The sequence below is a fragment of the Arvicola amphibius genome, chromosome 7, assembly GCF_903992535.2.
Source record: "Arvicola amphibius chromosome 7, mArvAmp1.2, whole genome shotgun sequence".
Taxonomy (NCBI): domain Eukaryota; kingdom Metazoa; phylum Chordata; class Mammalia; order Rodentia; family Cricetidae; genus Arvicola; species Arvicola amphibius.
In genome coordinates this window covers 131561231-131567230 of record NC_052053.1, presented here as the reverse complement: position 1 = coordinate 131567230, position 6000 = coordinate 131561231, and positions in this window count along the sequence as shown.

The window sequence follows — 6000 nt, the reverse complement described above, 5'->3', positions numbered from 1 at the left end:
TCCGGCGTCAAGATTCCCGGGTGCACTGTTAATGGAATAGAACAGCCTTACGTGTGGTTGAAGAATTGAGAGAGAGAGAGACTCAGAGTCTCTAGCTCAGGGTAGACCCCCTGCCTAGCATTGTACAAGGAGCTGATCAAACCCCAGCCTCAGAGCAAGGATGACGGAGACGCTGATAATGACGAAGTGATACTGGCGGCAGTGGTAAGGGTGGTGGCAATAAAGTGGAGTTGACGGAGACCAAACCTGGAAGATCCTGATTCCGTGACAGGCATGTAATGCTTTCCTCTGAACAGCAGGTGGGATGGATAATCGTGTGTTACTTCCGGTTAATACAAATAAACCCACAGAAATATCTTAACTTGGAGGTAATATGACCAGTTTTACAATTTGAAGTGTGATAGTAGTGATTGTGCATGGGATTCTTGGGGGGGGGGGGCGTTTCTGAAACTGTGCAGATGTCTTGTGTTACAAGTGTGTGAGCACTTAGTGCCTATTCTGTATGAGGCACTGGGACATCATTAAGTTTATATTAAACAAATGAAGCACAATCCTTGCTCTCATTGAGAGCATGTCATTTGGAAAGGAGACCAAGTAGGAAACTACTGGAAATCCCATCAAGAAAGCAGGAATAACAAACCAGTTTGAACTAGATGAGGAAGACCCCACGGGCAACCTCTAGCATAACAAATGATGAAAGGTTTAAGAGGGAAAAGAAGCCTAGGACAGTGCTCAGGTGTGTCTTGGGACCTGCACAGAAGTCACAGATGCCTGGGAGGAGAAGTGGTTTGAGAGGGACAGTTTCTCTGTGTGTAACAGTCCTGTCCTGGAACTCACTTTGTAGACCAGGTTGGCCTCGAAAGATCCCCCAGCCCCTGTCTCTCTGAATGCTGGGATTAAAGTCATGCAGCACCACACCCAGTTTTAAATGTCTCTTTTTAAATACAGACAAATATAATTTAGTTTGTGGCTACTATATAAACTTTTAGGAGAATCTTAAAAATCAAAATGTGAGGTTAAATAGTTTGCTGATGAAAACTAAAGTTTGCAAAGAGGGTCAATTTCATTCCGTCTTTAGAGCCACTCTGTGAAGTAAGCACTATGACCTCCACATTGGGTTTCATGCACTGAAGCCGAGTGTGGGGAAGCTTACTTGCTTTGCATATGACACCTCTGGATTCAGACTCAGACCTTGGGGCAAGCCATGGTATTTCCCAGCCAGGAGCAGACACTGTCTGCTGCCCACCACTGAGTTCTACGATGGCATGAAAACAAAAGCATGCAGAGTGGGGGCGTCCTTTAGAAGATTTGGTTGTTGATGTCACCTCTTTCTTAAGGAGACATTGAAAAAAGGTGTCTGTAGACCGGCACACAAACATTTCTCTGGCTGATGCTTCTAACACTTCTAATAGTCTTTAACAGGAAAAAACAGAATTGTTTCTGATTTTCAGAAACAAATGTGTTTGTGGATAGATTTATCGAAAGAAGAGGTTTTCTTTGAGTTAAAACAAGTCATTCACTCCTCACTTCTTTGGGAGGGAAGATATTTCTTGAGCACATCTGTTAATGGTACATGGATACCTGCTTCTGGTCAGCTCCTGGGTCTACCGCAGTGTAAAGCCATCTGAACATGAAGATGCCCAGCTACACCGTGAGCTTTGTCGTTAGGCATCACAGAGATTTCCATGCAGGAAAAGGTCTTCCCCGCCACGTGATTCCTAACGTTTCGTTAGCACACAGTGTCAGTCACCATTGTAATCATGGCCTAGAACAGAGTTCGTCTCCTCTTGATAAAGATTTTGTAAGGAGATATTAGTATAGTCCCCATTCTGCAGAGAGGGAAAATTGCAAGGTGTTAATTAATGCCAAGGGCTAAGAGTTGAAAAGCAAGAGACCCGGTCTGATGTGGACCCCAGGCCCCAGCTGGTCTCTGCTGACTTTTGCTATTCTCATTAGCAATGTTACACCTATATCTCTGCATAATTAGACTGAGATATGTATGTCCTTATAAAGCATATGCATCTTTATATTCTGAGTCTCAAAACCACATTTGGATGATTTGGACTTCCTGTGCTGTATACCAACGTTAGACTTCCTGTCCTGACCTGTCCTGAATGATGTGCTGTCTGGAAGACGTGACAGATCTCTAAAACAGGGAACGTGAGAAGACGGAACAGTTTTAGTGACCAGAAGTGACAAGAAGTCTCTAACTAAGAATTCGCATCATTCTTTTTCTCCAGGTATTCATTATTGGAAATGATGTATGAGTGTGCAAGAGAATGTGAGTGTGTGTGAGTGTGTATGAATGTGTGTGGTTGTTTATATGTGTGTATATATGTGTACATGTGTGTGATTATTTACGTGTGTGATTGTGTGTGCGCGCGTGTGTTATTTACATGTGTGTGATTGCTTATGTGTGCATATGTGTAAGACTGTGTGTCGCATTGTGCATATGTGTGCATGGACACATGTACACCCTAGGTACAGCTCTGGCTCCAAAGCCTCCCTTTTCTGCTTTATAAAATCATACTTCATTTCAGATGCAAATAACAATGTGAAAAGATTCTGTGGGAAATCTTTTGCTGGAACATTTAAATATTTTGAAAACTGGTTGAGATGTTTCCCGCTAGAAATGGAGTCTAGAAGTCAGTGAGTAATGTTTCTTTTGTTGAGGAAGGAAATTTCAGTGGTTTTAATTCTTGGGTTTTTGTTTTTTCTCCTGAAGAAAACAGCTTTTAGTGTCAAATCAAATCGTTTTTAATGCCAAAGGCCTGAGATACAGAAACCAATTCAGGTCGTTGTTCCGGATGAAAATACTTTCAGACAAAATTTAAATGCAAGCAGCATCCCTGGTGAGAGAGCACACAAGCCGACCTGTGTTTAGGGCTTCGGAGGGGTCAACCATGAGCTCTGAACAAGAAGGCCTGGAAAGGAACAGAGCACATTCAGGAGAATGACTGTGCTGGAAAATGGGCAGGAGAGAGATATCTGTGGACTGTGGTTGCACTTTCTCTGCACTGAAGAAACGTCACTTGCATTAATTAGGGGCAAACATAACCATAAAGCTTTTGCTTTCATTAGATAACTTATAACTTCAATTTCATTCTGCTTTGACCATCGTAGTTTGTGGAAAGTACTCAGAAACAAAACTCATAAAGAGAAATAAAATGTTCATGCATTTACATGATCATTTTGTTACTGTTAGCGCCAGAATAAACATACAGTTCTTACTATCATTTGTGCAATTGTGAAACAGAGACTTTGCATTTCTGTTAGTTATTTTCTGATATTATAGTTCAATTACATTTCTGCTTTCCCTTTCCTCCCTCCAACCCTTTCATATATCTTCCCTGACTCTGCTTCAAATCCATGGCCTCTTTTGTCACTAGTAGCCATTGCATGCATATATATGTGTATATACATATATATTTCTAAATATAACTGCTCAGTGTGTATAATGCTACCTAATTATTATACTACATTTTAAAATGTAAACTATTTATTATAGTCCATCTAAGAAAATGTAAATGAAATATTTTAGAAATACATCTGAAACCCAATATCAATAAAAGAAAACACAAACGCTCTAGGAGATAATATTAAATTCCTGACTATAAAATAACTGTAATCATTCTGGGATGGGAGACTTGAAAAGTTGTAAGTTATAAATAATAACACCACTCATGTCATCTTGACATGATGCAGTTAGGACCAGCTGGTAACTCAGCCTTGTACGATCTTCCAGTTTTCTCCCTGTGTCTACCTGTGTCCCGTGTAAGAATGACATGGTTATTTCTTACAAATCATCCGAACTTACTAAAAAGGAAGCCTTACAAGGTTTGCAAATTTCTATTCATCCTTTGGAAAAGTCTATCTTGTACTGGACAAAACAGAAAAATCATTTTAAATATCTAGTTTGGGGCACTTTTTTATAAATATCTTTATCTTTTAATCCAATGGGATACAAAAACAATTGCTTGGGAATTGGATACAATCCCAGCTGCTTTCAACACAGTTTGAGGAAATCCTGTGTGTGTGGTGGACAGATGTTTGCCTAGCCATACCACCTGCCAAGCACACTCATACACACACGACATACACACACACACACACACACACACACACAACATACACATTCTCTCTCACTCACACACACAGAGAGACATACACGTTTTCTCTCTCACACAAACAGGACATACACACACACACAAAAACACACATGACATACACATTCTCTCTCTCATACACACATGATATACACGCACATTATATACACACACATATACTCACACACACATGACATACAACTTCTCTCTCACATACACACATGACATACACACATATAAATTCACACACACAACATACATGTTCTCTCACACTCACACACACGACATACACACACATACATTCATACACATACACGCCAACAAAAGAGGCAGTTTTTCACTTCAAAACATGGCCTCAGGTAAGCCAAGGTTTTCTGGAGACTAGTCTAGAGACTAAAAACTTTCTTTAAAGTCACAGAGGAGATGTTGCAAAAAGCATGTTTTAGTCTTTTCTTCCCACTTACATATTTTTCTTTTATTAGAATTTATTCAGTATAAACATCTTTCGTTTTACTTTTTGCTTTTCTAGGTATTATTTCCTTTATCCCCACATTTTTTTTATTTTATATTTATGGGTATTTTGACTGCATAAGATTGTGCAGTACTTGACTGACTGGTGCCTAGGGAAGCCAGAAAAGGACTTTAGATTCCCAGGAAGTGGAGTTGCAGAGGGTTATAGCCACCATGTGGGTACTGGGAATCAAGCCCAGATTTTCTGCAAGAGTAACCAACAGTCTTAACCAGTGAGCCATCTCTCCAGCCACATGGGGGGGGGGGGCTGCTGGAGAGACGGCTTGGTAGTTAAGAGCACTGACTGCTCTTCCAGGGGACCAATACTTAGAACCCACATGACAGTTCACAACTGTCTGTAACTCCAGTTTCAGGGGATGCGACCCTCATGGCAAAACTGTAGCACAAATTCTAATTGGCTTTAATAATAAAATCTTGGAGTCATAGATTACGGGGTGAAAGCTGAAATATCAGAGAAGCAGAGCAGTTAGTCACTACTTCTTACCTTTAGGAAATCCTCAGACCAAATGAGGGTATCCTGTGTCTACAAGTCCTCAGAGGGAATGCTCAGACTGAATGCCCTGAGTTCATTTCTCCTCCCACCTTATATTCCTCTCTCCACCCAGCCATATCCCTTCTGTCTCCACCTTCCTAGTGCTGGGATTAAAGGTGTGAGCCACCACCACCTGGGTAGCCTTGAACTCACAAAGATTCACCTGCCTCCACCTCTTGAGTGCTGGGATTAAGGGTGTTGCCACCACTACCTGGCCTCTATTGCTAGCTAGTGGGTTGCCCCACACTCTGATCTTCAGGCAAACTTTACTTGTTATAGCACAAACAAAATATCACCACAAAAACACCAAGGCACATAAAATAAAAATAAGTATTTTTTTTAAAAAAAAATTGGGGGGACGGACTTCATACATGAGCACCGCATCTACCTCTCCCTCTAACTCTCCCCATGTCCTCCCCCTCCCAAATTTATGATCTCATCTTTAGTGTTGTTGCATACACACACGCACACACGAACATACAACCTACTGAGTCTCTTTAGCATTGCGTGTATGCACACGTGTCCAGGGCTGATGATGGAGACTGAGCACCATCTCAGCGCCACTGGCTACCTGCAGCACTTCGCGTCGGCCTGCGACCACATGCGGAGCTTTCCCTCTCCTTGTTGTCGTGTGAACTGGTAATGTCATTGCACCAGTTTTGTTTAGGGAATCATAGTGTTGAGACTTCTTGAGTTCATTTTCTCTTCCCTTGCATTACTATATCTAGCAGCAAGAAGTCTGCCCCTCCTCCAAGGCTTCCCCTGGGCCTTGGTATAGGATTTGTGTTGTGGATGTATGAGTTAGAGGTAAGCAGCCCGCAGCCACTTATC